Here is a 14,980-nt window from a genome sequence, read left to right as displayed (position 1 = left end):
GCTGCACAACCGTAGCTCTTATTGTCCTATTATGGTTTAATTTTGACAAATTGTGACTTGGAAGGAGAGTTATCTCATTGGCACTCGTACCACATCTTCTTATTATATTTCTTTACAATTTGCATACACAGGTAGACGTGTTATTCTGAACAAAAGCCTGGCAAGGCAAGGACATAACACCTTAGCAGTTGTCATTCAGAAAAGCTTTGAAAATTAACAGACAAGTATATATGCTTGGAAATTTTTATTCTTAAAACCTGTTGTTTTTCGGTCTCTTGTGGGGGGGTTTGTTTTGGATCGGTTATTTATTTTTGTAAACTAAGAGGACAGATTATCTATTTTCTGCACTATTGAAGCAAGATTTTTCATTTTCATTAAAGCAAGGGACTGATTATTTATTTTCACAACTATATTTATAATATTCGAAAACATACAATTTTTAAATTATTTGTTTATTATAAATAATTCATGTATAGTCAAGTCATTATGTACCATTTAATCAGAATTAATTATTATGCTCTGCAGAAATGAATCTTCTATATCCCCCAATGCATATACACGTATTGCATACATACACAGTATTAAAGTTTGGTTGTAACTAAGGCTCTTTTAAAAGTATTGGCAAACATGTTTCACCGAGCGGAGCGAGGCAAAATTTTTTTTTGAACCGCTGAAGCCCAAGAAGCTATAGAACAAATGATGCAAATCATGCCTTCTGGGTGTTCCCCAGACCCTTTCTTAAACTGAAAATGCAAGTTCTGTTTTAATAATTTTATGACAATATTTTGATCTCAAAGCAAAATCACGTTATAGATTCAGTGTAAGACTAAGTTTCTAGGAACAACATCAAAAGACAAATATGCATGATAAAGCAAAAATGTAATTCACATAGTTAAGTCTGTGGCTGCTGTGTTTATTTAAACTCATGATCAAGTTAATAATAAAATTACTAAATTACAAAATGAATGCAACACTAACAGAATACAGAAGGGCAATCAATGAACAAAAGACAAATAAATAAGAAATATTGATCCAGAAAAATCAGGGGCTACGTCTGAGGGAGAACAGAACTTGCTTCTTGCAAGGCACTCACGGTGAACACAATTTGAAATTTCCTACATGAGGCATTTGTCTCAATGTAGTTACGGCCCTGATTTAATAAAAGTGAGGTAAGTGTTCCTGAGACAATTAACCTCAAGTTAAATGAAACCAATTTTCTGACATTTCAAGTATATTTAGATAATATTTATACTTTTATTATTAAAAGATATGGGAAGTGTTTCCCGATTTTTTTTTTGGAAAAAAGATGAATTTATGAAGAATCTGGTGCCATCTCATACTTTCGATTAGACCTGCTGAGTTATTTATTTTCAATACATTGCAAGTCAGGTAATTTATTTTCAAACTACCACAGAACAAACCATTTATTTTTGTGATTATCAAGGCTGAGTTATTTATTTTCAAAATCCTCCTGCCCCCCCCCCCCCCCCCCCCCCAGAATATCAAATGGTCGTCCCCTAATACTAGAAGAGGCAAGGCATACATGTACATGTACAATACATGATTCTCTGTAGCAACTGGATTGTCTATTCATCACAATAATTCCATAACAGCAATGAAACTCTAGACTACTATGATGTTATGAAGATATTTACATGCATATCTACATATATGATCAATTTCTGACAGGAATTATTATTAACTTGCCAGCAGTTACAACACATGAATATTATTTGTTATTAAGTGTGCCTATCGGTCTAGCAATTTTTAGAGACTGTTTAACGATACTTTCAGAACTATGATAATGATATGTGATCATATGTCAGAATCTGTGTAACTGTTACTACAAAAGGAGATATATTATTGTGCACTAAGAAGTATGCCTAGTTATCAGAAACTTTTTGCATTAAGTTATATTTAAAGAAAGTTGGAAGTCATGATATTGATGCATTGTGCAGAAACATGAAATATTTTAGTTTGTATTCTTAACAATCCAAGAGTAAGGTTAAATTGTACCAAGGAGAATAACTTATTACCATAATTACGCAGCAGTATTTTTATTGTGGATTCTTTTCAATTTTATTATTTACTGAATGCATATTTGTCACTTGTTTAATGCCTTAATTGTTCACACGTACGTTTAATTTGAATTGAATGCAAACCGAGTTCACACAATCTTCTTTTTAAAGGCAGTGCTTTAATGCCTTTCTGGTTGCCAGCAATAATGTTCAGCAAAGTAAGATCTACAAAAAAGTTAATATGACCAAAATTGTCAATTGACCCCTTAAGGAGTTATTGCCCTTTAAAGACAATTTTACACAATTTGTTCATCAAGTTTGCTAACATTTAAAAATCTTCTTCTCTGAAACTACTGGGCCAATTACCTTCAAACTTTAACTAAATGTTCCTTAGGGTATCTTGTTTATAAATTGTATCCGAAGTTTGTATCCATCGACAAACATGGCCGCCATGGCTAAAAATAGAACATAAGGGTAAAATGCAGTTTTTGGCTTGTATCTCAAAAACTAAATCTTTTAGAGCAAATGTGACATGGGGTAAAATTGTTTAATTGGTCAAGATCTATCGGCCTTGAAATTATCAGACGAATCGAACAACCCATTGTTGGGTTGCTGCCACCGAATTGGTAGTTTTAACAAAATTTTGCAGTTTTTTGTTATTATTTTGAATATTATTATAGATATATATAAACTGTAAGCAGCAATAATGTTCAGCAAAGTAAGATCTACAAAAAAGTTAATATGACCAAAATTGTCAATTGACCCCTTAAGGAGTTATTGCCCTTTAAAGACAATTTTACACAATTTGTTCATCAAGTTTGCTAACATTTAAAAATCTTCTCTGAAATAAAAATCTTCTCTGAAATACAGGTGAGCGATTCAGGCTCTTGAGAGCCTCTTGTTGTGATATAAAATGTTTTTTGTTTCATTTCATTTACATTGGGAAATAGAGAAACGATCATTGTGTTTTGTTAGTTTTAAAAACTTTTGATATATTTAAGTCTCCCAAACGAAGTTTGGGAAGACTTATTGTTTTTGCTCAGTTCTTATTATTCTTCTTCTTCTTCATCTTCTTCTTCCGCCGCTTTTAAATTTGAACTTGTCCGCACCCGTTCTCCAAAACCGCTTGTCAGATTAACTTAGGGTTTCACAATATGTTAGACTAACATGTCTAGTGGTGCAATCAGGGTTTTGTTTGTGCAAGGGGGTTTATAAAGGGGTACTTTGAGGGGCAAAAAGAAAGAGGGTTTTACTATAGAACCCTATGGGATTTTATTTTATTAAATTTTTCAAATGATTATAAATTGAAAACCGTTTGTGATAGACACAATCTTTTTAATTGAAAATGTTCTAAATGATAAAGCCCATTAAATGAAATACAAGGTTAGTCCCCAGGGGCCACCCACCCCCTGCCATTTAAGAAAGTTCTAATACCTTGTAAGTGGTCATGATCCCCACCCCTAAACCATACATACTTTGGTTTGTTATGCTAAGATGGTTTGAATGATATACAGGGTTGGTCCCCAGGGGTCATCCCGACCCCCTGCCATTTGAGAAAGTTCAAATATCTTGTAAATGGTCGAGATCCCCACCCCTAAACCATATATAATCTGGTTTGTCATGATAAAGCACGTCAAATGAAATACAGGGTTAGTCCCCAGGGGTCATCCCCACCCCCTGCCATTTAAGAAAGTTCTAATACCTTGTAAGTGGTCATGATCCCCACCCCTAAACCATATATATTTTGGTTTGTTATGCTAAGATGGTTTGAATGATATACAGGGTTAGTCCCCAGGGGTCATCCTGACCCCCTGCCATTTGAGAAAGTTCTAATATCTTGTAAATGGTCGAGATCCCCACCCCTAAACCATATATATTCTGGTTTGTCATGCTAAGATGGTTTGAACGATATACAGGGTTAGTCCCCAGGGGTCATCCCGACCCCCTGCCATTTGAGAAAGTTCTAATATCTTGTAAATGGTCGAGATCCCCACCCCTAAACCATATATATTCTGGTTTGTCATGATAAAGCACATCAAATGAAATGCAGAGTTAGTCCCCAAGGGTCACCCCACCCCCTGCCATTAAAGAAAGTTCTAGTATCTTGTAAGTGGTCAAGATCCCCACCCCTAAACCATATATATTCTGGTTTGTCATGCTAAGATGGTTTGAATGATATACAGGGTTAGTCCCCAGGGGTCACCCCCACCCCCTGCCATTTAAGAAAGTTCTAATATCTTGTAAGTGGTCAAGATCCCCACCACTAAACCATATATATTCTGGTTTGTCATGTGAAGATGGTTTGAATGATTAACAGGGTTAATCCCCAGGGGTCATCCCGACCCCCTGCCATTTGAGAAAGTTCTAATATCTTGTAAATGGTTGAGATCCCCACCCCTAAACCATATATATTCCTGTTCGTCATGTCTCGAACATTCGAATGACGTATACGGTCAGTCCCCAGGGGTTCCCCCCACCCCCAATGTTCTAATATCTTGTAAATGGTTGAGATCCCCACCCCTAAACCATATATATTCCTGTTCGTCATGTAATGAACATTTGAATGACGTATAGGGTCAGTCCCCAGGGGTTCCTCCCCATCCCCAATGTTCTAGTATCTTGTAAATTGTCGAGATCCCCACCCCTAAACCATATATATTCTGGTTTGTCATGCCAAGATGATTTGAATGATATACAAGGTTAGTCCCCAGGCATCACTAATGCATATAACTTTACTGGACCAAACCAATTTTCACTGGACGTTGCCCAATGTCAGGCGACCCTGGGAATTACGAATTATGAGAGCTTCGTTTGGGAGACTTCGTAACAGCATCCTGTTACAATCATTTCTTGTTGTATTTTGCATTATAAGCAGTCAACCGATTGACAAACTAGAATTATTTGAATTCCGTGTGGAAAGAGATCGGATTAATTTCGAGTGTTATCTGCAATCTAGATGTTTATAAATCAGTTGAGTCGTTGATATAATAATTAAAGGTCGACTGAACATGAATTATATTATACAATTCAAAGCGCATTTCTGTTTATGCACGTGAACCCGTCTAACGTTATTGTTGTTTCGCAGTTATATAAAGTAGCAAATTATCGTTCCTGAATAGGTGGCGTCGTGGTAGCCGATCCTGTTCCTCAACTTCCGGTTTCTGCACTGTGCAACTATTACAGTTGCATTTTTCATTAACGATGCCAAGTACTTGTTGTTGTGTACCAGGGCCCGTATGTATAAAGCTACTTAAGTTAATATTTTCCTTAGTAAACACTTAACGCCCTTTTTATCTAAGTGGTATGCATAAAAAATCTTAGACTAAGTATTTCCTTAGTAAAATCTTAGTTGTTTTAGGTCACGCCCACAAAACTTAAGTGGTATGCATAAAACCCCTTAAACTAAGAAAATGCCTAAGATTACACTTAAACCTAAGGTACCTATAGAGCTACCTTAAATTTTCAAAAATAGATAAAAATCAGTCGAAAGTATGCGTTTTTTACAGAACATTAATATATTAGCTACAATTTAATTGATTAATAATTATATCAGTAATAAACTACTAATAATTCGTTTGTTTATTGCTAAATATTAACGATCATCGTAATTTTCTTCCAATCACGTATAATCAACAAATCAAGAGATAACAGAGGATAGTTTATACACTTCATTCTACCCTTATTTCTCTAACTCGTTGTTGTGTATACCGAAAAGTACTCAGTTTTTACACGCATGGAATTCATGCTACTATTTTCTTTTGTTTACTCTTTACGTGCATGTGTACACAAATAAATTTGAACGTTGAATTGTTATAATACACCGCGTGGTATCAATTGTAACCGTTAGTAAACAGTATGAAGGAAGGAAGAGATGAGGAACTTCGGGCATGCAATACCCTGTTTTCTGTGTGTGTGTGTGTGTGGGGGGGGGGGCATCATTTGAATTTTCAATTATTTAGTTTTGTTCTAAATTTGTTTCACTTACAGGGACAAAATCGAAAAGTTTTAAGACCTACCAAGAGGCGGATTTCAGGGGGGCATGGACCTCCATTTTGTTGAAACAATTTGGTTGATTGTTTAGGGAATCCCTGGAGCGGCCCCCCTCTTATGGCAGTCAGTGGTCCCATCCCTTATGAAAATTTCTGGATCCGCCACTGCTACCCCATGGAATTTGAAGTTTATATAACGTATTTATGAGACCTAAACCGTATTAAATTATATTTCCTTATATATTCAGTGATATATTGCTGTTAACGAAAATATTGCTAAGTACGCTAAGATGTTGATAATACCTTACCGTAAACATATGAATCTAATAATGTGTTTAGTAAAGATTGTAGGACTTTTGAAAAATGCCCTAGTTTTTATATGGATTCGTAGAAAATTGATCCTACCCCCCTTTTTTGTTGTTGTAAAAGGTAAGTGATAAAAATGTTTATTTCAAATCGAAATAGATTTTTAAAACCCCAAAAGAAAATGTAAGCAGGGGGTCTGGAAGGGGAGACGGCAGCCCATAAGAAGCTGAACGATTATAGTAAAATTCTTATTGAAAAAAAAAATTATAAAATTATTATATTTTACAATGCTACAGTGGTGCTACGCCATTGAAACCTTTATCATGTTTTGTTAGAGTTTAAAACATATTGTTGTCTCCAGAAAATATTACATCCTTGAACTATGAATAAAAGATTAAGTAGGGGAAAGTTTTGGATTACAAATATTGTTTTTTGGTTCCCATTCTCATCCATTAAAACGTCAACCTTTTCTCTTATGCGCCAATTTTTCATCTGTTTCAACATTGTACTATGTTACGTACTATTGAATTGTTTTACATACCAATATCAATTTAACCCCAACTCTTTAAAATAAAAGTATGTATTGATCAATCAATGTAAATCACAACAAACTTTTACACGGATGAGTACATGTGATGAGCTAATATATATCATACGGTAATTAGAGAAAGGTTCCGATTTAAGTATTCCTTAGTTAAGTGAAGACTTAAGTAAGTTTATGCATACGACTTTAGAATTTTACTTAACTAAGTGAATTCTTAGTGAAATCTAAATTTAAGGAACACTTAAGTTAAGATGTTTTATGCATACGGGCCCTGGATGTCATTTAAGAGGAGGACATGCATTTCCAAATGACTTAAAAAGAAGGAAGGACAAGTTGGATCAACGCCATGGCCCATACGCAGATTGGACAAGAACACGATGAAATCATGGCGTCCATCTCAATCAGCTGTTGTTTGCAAGGCACATTTTACTGAAAAAGACTACGTGCAGGAAACTATTCATGGTAAAACTCTATTTTCTTTTTGAAATATATAGTTATATATGCAATCGCCATGCGAATAAACCAAAGTCTGTTTACAACCGCAATTATCGTTTTAGAATAAAAGGGGGTGGTTAATTCAAGACGTCATAATTTTTTCGGAGCGTCTTTTTACCACAGAACACCACAGAAGGTATTTGATGTCTCGGGTGTGAAAACTTAAATGACATGTTAATTGGCTTGATGAATTGGTGATTACGACGAGTGTCAAAATTAGATACTCTCATTAAATTTTGGTACTTTTAATGTGCCGGTGAACTCGCTCAGATCATCATTTTGGACTCAAAATATAGAATCTATATAGTAATGCTACATATGCCAGTTTTTAATAATTTAGATGCAGTTCAACTATTTCTAAATGCATGCAAAATTTCGTAAAAATCCAATGACTTTTATTTCATCTCAAGTAAAGTATGTGTATACAATGTTTCATCTGACTTGACGACAGTGTTTGGTTTTGAACTGCATCAAGTGTATCAAGAATCTATTCAGTGTTTCAAAAGCAAAGCTAATGTACTAGTTTGTGATGTCCATCTGAGTTGCCGCTGGTGTTGTCAGAGAACGTTTTCCATGGACAATGCTGGAGACAACTACCAAAATGCCTCAACACAATTTAAGGCTCTGCGTAAATTCTATACATAAATTGGAGAAGATACACACACATCAAAAGAAAAGTCCCAAATCATCAAATTTAAAATTTTTGACTATTATAAAGACACACTTATAATATTTTATTAGTCAACTCAAATAACTGTACAACAACAACTACAAATATCTTTTTGAAAGTATTTGGTAGCCCTTAAAGAACTGCTTTATATATTATTCAATATTTAATAATATACATGTACTTATTCATATTGCAACAACTCTTAACATAAAATTAAACAAAAATGACAACTACAACGATAAATTCTGGTATATACAAAATAGATTTAAGATATAATTACGTTATGCATCTCAGTAAACATTCCAAAAAATGGAAGAAAAAAAATACAAGAAAAAATTAAAATGTATTTAAAAAAAAGTAAAATGTCACAAATATACCCCAGAATTACAATTGTTGTGACTTTAAATATTTTTGTATATTATGGGTTTAATACCGGTAGGTGTTTTTGGTATAGACCCAATAATAGGCCAATTTAGTTGGGGGCGTAGCGATAGTGAGTCGACCCTAAATAGAAAAATTAAATTTTTATTTGAATAATAAATGTCAAATTATAAAAAGAATTAACAATAACAATAATATAATGTCTGAAGTATTTATATTTCGAAGTTCTGTGGTATATTTTTGGTGTTCTGTAGTATGTTGTGGTGTTCTGTGGTATTATGTGGTGTTCTGTGGTATTCTGTGATGTTCTGTGGTAAAAGGACGCTCCCTAATTTTTTGGATTACGATTCAATGTGATCTGTTTGAGATTTTTTGGTGATTGCTACAATTATAATAATTTCTTACAAGAGGTATATCATACTGAGAATTATTTTAGCAGTAATTATGCTAATGTAGTAATGACAGGAATGCATAAGCTATGCCTCATAGACTTTCTTGAAAAATATCAATGACAATGTTAACAGGAACAAAACAATGACATGCTCTCATCTATATTATAGTTATTTAGGTACAAACAATGTACGTGTGTTGCATAAGTCTCTCATTGTTTGTCCTTTGGATTTACATAACATACATTGAATCAGGCAAACATAGTTTTATCCAGATTGTAATGAATAAATCTAGTTAATATTTTGCCAGGTAGTACAAAGTATACATTGCTAATGGAAGTTCATTTAATTATAAAAAAAACTAATGTTTTATAACCTTTTTCAGGGCGCAAACCCATCATAAAGAGACTTAAGTCTACTGCCATTCCCAGCCTATTTTCCTGGACCAAGCAAGAGACTGAATCGTCCTCAAAAAGAAAAATCAGGGCAGTTTCCTGTGAAAACAAAAGAACTAAACTTGATGAATATTTTAGTAGAAATCTAGAGGAAAGTTTTGATTGTAAAGTTGGTTTTCATGAAGAAGTCATTCATACTGCAGAAAGGATTTATGACTATCCACCACCAACTGCTGAGCTAATGTTGAGCTTCACAGATGGAATTACGCAAACACCATCAAGGCCTATGTTTTCAGCAGAGAATTTTGAAATGAAGACACGTGACACAGCCATGCATTTTTATACAGGTTTAGAGTTGTATACTAAATTTTTATTTGTTTTGACCACACTTGGTCCAGCAGCACATTGTTTGAGATACATATATTTTCAAATTGATAGGGTGTCAGTTGAAAATCAGTTTTTTTTATGACTTTGATGAAATTGAGGCATTATACAACCAACTTTGAACTGTCTAGATTCTAGATTGAATCTAGTGTTAAGAATATTGTGTATGCATGGACTGTTTTTATGTCTAAACAGTGGTGTGAGGCTAACACTTGGCCATCTAGTGGTTTAGTCAGGTATTTTTCGCCATCCAACTTCAAATTAGAGTTTCCTACAACTTGTATTATTATTGACAGCACAGAATATCCCTTGATAAAACCTAAAGCTCCTAGAGCTCAGGCAACCTTTTCATCATATAAAAACAGAAACACTGAAAATACTTGTATGTTCGACACCTGGTGGTTTAGTCAACTATGTCTCTAATGCATATGTTGGTTGTACCAGTGACTGTGAAATAGTTGAAAGATGTAGAATAGTTCAATTATGTGATCCAGGTGACAGTGTGATGGCAGACAAAGGTTTAAATGTGCAAGATTTGTTTTCTAACTTTTTTCAAAAAAAGAAACAGAATTAGTTCCAAAACTCTTATACGGGATAGAAAAGTCTCCAATTAACACGTGCACATAGAGCGAATTATTGGACTTGGCAAAACATACAAAATTCTAATAAATCCTATGAATGGAACTGAAACAATACTTGCATCTGAAATAACATTTAGTTGTTTTATGTTATGTAATTTTAGAACTTGTCTTGTGCCAAAGGATGCATAAATAAAAGTGACGCAATGAATTTTGTTCTGATATATATATATATTTACAATTACATGCACATGTAAATTGTAAATTATGCATATAAAAATAAGGAGATGTGGTATGATATTCAGTGAGTTTATCGAACCAAAGTGCATAAGAAATGGATTTAAGCAGTTACAGGTGTTACTGTCACCGTACAATTTTCAACAATGAGAAAAACTCGTACCGTGTAAAAAATTTCAGAGATCTTACAACTAAGTTTTGTTGTCTTACCTTGACTTTGGTGAATTGTTTATATCTATTGATGTAAATATAAAAAAGAAGATGTGGTATGATTGCCAATGAGAAAACTCTCCACAAGAGACCAAATGACACAGAAATTAACAGCTATAGGTCGCAGTACGGCCTTCAACAATGAGCAAAGCCCATACCGCACAGTCAGCTATAAAAGGCCCCGAAATGACAATGTAAAACAATTCAAATAAGAAAACTAACGGCCTAATTTATGTACAAAAAAATGAACGAATAACAAATATGTAACACATAAACAAACGACAACCACTGAATTACAGGCTCCTGACTTGGGACAGGCACATACATGTACATACAGAATGTGGCGGGGTTAAACATGTTTGCGGGATCCCAATCCTCCCCTAACCTGGGACAGTGGTGTAACAGTACAATATAAGAACGAACTATAAAAATCAGTTGAAAGAGGCTTAACTCATCAGATGGATAAATACAAATACAAGTGGACGTGGCCGGGTAGTTGTACATCCAAACAGCAAAAAGACACTAAGTACAGATCTGAGGGTACTCGCAGTTACTGACAGCTAGTTCAAAGCCACTAACAACTGATAAAAAAATCTTGCATCTCAGAATAAATTATCAATCCGTAAGCTCCCTTTAGAATTATATAAATTTTAGATTTTACATTTCTGAGTTATGGGGTTTTATTCATTAAAAAAGGGGGGATTTTCCAGTTTTTGGACAACAACTCAAAAATGCTTTAAGCAGTTCGCATGAAACTTTGGTGAATTATTTATAGCTATTGATGTAATCGCCCTATTGATTTTCATAAATTTCAAATATGACATTGAGAAGAAATTGAACTTTATTTGTTTATAGTCTGGCAACATATTTATTAAGTATTGCGCTACAGCACAGTGTATTGCACAACAGCAAGAAATCTTTAATTGAATATAAATTCAATTCATATAACCGATTTCAAGTTCTTTGACTACATTTATTCAGAAACTATAATATGTCAAATATTTAATTACAATCCAAATTCAGACCTGTATCAAGCTTGAATATTGTGTCCATTTTTGCCCCAACTGTTCAGGGTTGATCCTCTGCGGGTGTATCCAGCTGCGCTCAGCGAATCAGTTTATTTCTTAATTAAGAACTCCTTTTTTCATTCATAAATTACTTTATACTTGGAAATATAATTTTGCTTGGAGTTATAGTTTCTAAAAAAAGTATTGTCATTGAAAGAGTTGACATGTTGCAATGTACATTTATTCTACATAGTTCTATGGTACCAAATCAAAAGTTTATATAAAAGAAAGAAGTCAAAGGTTTCCCATCATAGTTTAGTTACATACATTTTTTTGTACCTGAGGCCGTTGAATATAGATCATTATATAAATAAGGAGATGTGTTATGATTGCCAATGAAACAACTATCATCCATACTTACCAGTAACAAACCACATTTGCAAAGTTGAATAAAATACAGTTGATAACATTTACTTATTACTAAAAAGAAAATGCCTAACTATTTTAAACAGAATTTGACTATAAACATAGATGAAAAAGGTACAAACTGGACATAATGCACTAGTTCATAACAACTAAGAACAATCGCCTTCATATAGTGCTCAGAATATGACATTCATAAAACTTGTTCAATATCATTAGAGAACTCTAAATCTTAAATACTGAAAGCCACCTCTGATAAGTACACTGTAATATGCAAGATAAATGATATAACTGGACTAAAAATACACACAACCTGTAATTAACTGCCTTTACAGCGCTTTCGCGCTTTGATTTTAATTTCGAATTGAATTCAAATCTAATGCGAATCGAATTCACTAATCGCTTTTCACACACTCTTCTTTTTTTAATTCGAATCTAATTCAAATTGGCTAATTTGCATTATCCAATTTTCATTAGGAATACGTTTTTTGTTAATACAAATAATTTAATTTGATTAATTTGATTAAACTTTGGTGTGGACACTTTCTAAATTGTAATTCAAATTAAACTATAATAAATCAATTGATAATTTGAATTAAAAGTTAACGTCATTTAGACAGAAAAGCGATTTTGACGCGTATTTCAATTCGAAGTAGAATTTACTTTTGGACATTAAACATGTTAAATGTTTCGAATGCGTATTAAACTAATTCAAATCAGTTTATGCAAATCGAATTTGAATTATGTATGAACGCCCCCTCAATCATGCTCTTTTTACTTGGAAACTTATGTTACTTTGAAATTTCATTTATTAGCTTTTGATTAGGTTAGTATTAGGGAAACCAATAGTGGTAGATCAATGATAATTGGCATCCAGGTGTAGAAGCATTACAAATGTAGTGCGTCTCATTTCCATAGAGGATATTTGGTCCTTACCCCGCATGCAGTCATATGCATGATCTATTGACTTTGAATTATCAAAATAACAAATAGGCAAAACATGTCTCTGTGTTAACAGCTTATTATAGATTAGACATGTACAATTATTATAAAAATAAGAAGATGTGGTATGATTGCCAATGAGACAACTATTCATCAAAATTCAAATGAAGTGGATGTAAGCAATTATAGGCAACCGTACAGCCTTCAAAAATATATGTTGCGTCATTGCTAGGCCATTTTAACGACATCAGCATTTATTGTAATATTGCAAGAAAATTACACCACTTCAGATAGTTTCAGGTATGATTTGATAATTGTGCATAGTGGCACCAGCTGATCCAACTAAAACCGTTAATATGGCATATTCAAACTCTAGTACATGATAGTGGAATTAAACCATACACCACTGTTGTACACCATTATTGAAATTATTATTCTGATAAGAAATTTAGAATATTCCTCCATGCAGTCCGCAACAATTAAAACCACAGCAAAACCTATACTGCATAGTAAGCTATAAACGACCACGAAATGACAAATGTAAAACAATGAAACTAAAGCAGCCAGCTGATTTATGTACAAAAACATTATGAAAAATAAATATCATATACCTCAACAATCAACAATCACCAAATTACTGGGTCCTCACTATGGACATGTACATACAGATTGTGGCGGTTAAACATGTTAGCTGGCACAAAACTCCCCCCTAACATGGGACAGTGTATGTGCATAATCTCAAACATTGAATCTTTAAAAAATAAATTGGAAATATCTTTTGAAAGTGGTAGGATTGGATAGCGGAAACATTACGGTACAAACATTATTTGATACTTGAGAAATAACTGAGATAAATATTTTCACCAATTCTTCCACAATATTCATCTTTGCTTCTGTCAAGTTTGCCTTTGGTTTTTGTCTCGCCTTGACGGAGTCAAACAGCGAGACATAGGTATGCTGTTTCCGGCGTCGGCGACGGCAGCGGCGTCAACAATGTATTAGTTTGTGATTAGGTCTAGTTCATGGTGAACCACTAGTGGTAGGTCAATGATATTTGGTATGCAGTTGTATAAGCATTGGCATATCTCATTTCCATGGAGATTATTTGGCCCCGCCCCCTCAGTCAAGGTCTATTGACTTTGAAACTTTTCATAGTTTACATGTATTAGTTTGTGATTAGGTCAATTTATGGGGAACCACTAGTGGTAGGTCAATGATATTTGGTATGCAGTTGTATAAGCATTGGCATATCTCATTTCCATGGAGATAATTTGGCTCCGCCCCCTTAGTCATGGTCTATAGGCTTTGAAAATTTTGCTAAGTTAACATGTATTAGTTTGTGATTAGGTCAGTTCAAGGGGAACCATTAGTGGTAGGCCAATGTTAATTGGTGTTCAGTTGTATAAGCATTAGCACATCTCATTTCCATGAGGAATATCTGGCCCCGCCCCCTCAGTCATGGTCTATTTACTTTGAAACTTTTGCTTAGTTTACATGTATTAGTTTGTGATTAGATCAGTTTAAGATGAACTGCTAATGTTAAGTCAATGATATTTTGTATGCAAATTTATTGGCATTTGCAATCATCGTTTCCATGGAGATTATATAGTCCCACCACTGATCATGGTTCATCGACTTTGAAACTTTTACATAGTTTACAAGTTAATGTTTGTGTTTAGGTTTGTTTAAAGGGAACGACTTAGAATAAGTCAATGGTATTTGATACTAGTATGCAGTTGAATTAGCATTGGCACATCTCATTCCATGGAGATTGTTTAGCCATGTACCTTCAGTCATGGTTCATCGACTTTGAATATTTGCATAACTTACATGTTAAAGTATTGCTATTTTAATTTCAACATTTGCATTATCAAAATTACAAAAAGGCGAGACATATCTCTGTGATAACAGTTTATTTAATTAACTGCCTATATATAGCGCCCTTGGTGCTTTGATTATATGAATCCATCCTTTTTGAAAAGTTGTTCCGAATGTAATGAATCCCCTCCCCC

Source organism: Mytilus californianus, unplaced genomic scaffold (genome assembly GCF_021869535.1).
Source record: "Mytilus californianus isolate M0D057914Y unplaced genomic scaffold, xbMytCali1.0.p SCAF_1, whole genome shotgun sequence".
NCBI classification, from domain to species: domain Eukaryota; kingdom Metazoa; phylum Mollusca; class Bivalvia; order Mytilida; family Mytilidae; genus Mytilus; species Mytilus californianus.
This window is presented reverse-complemented; position numbering follows the sequence as displayed.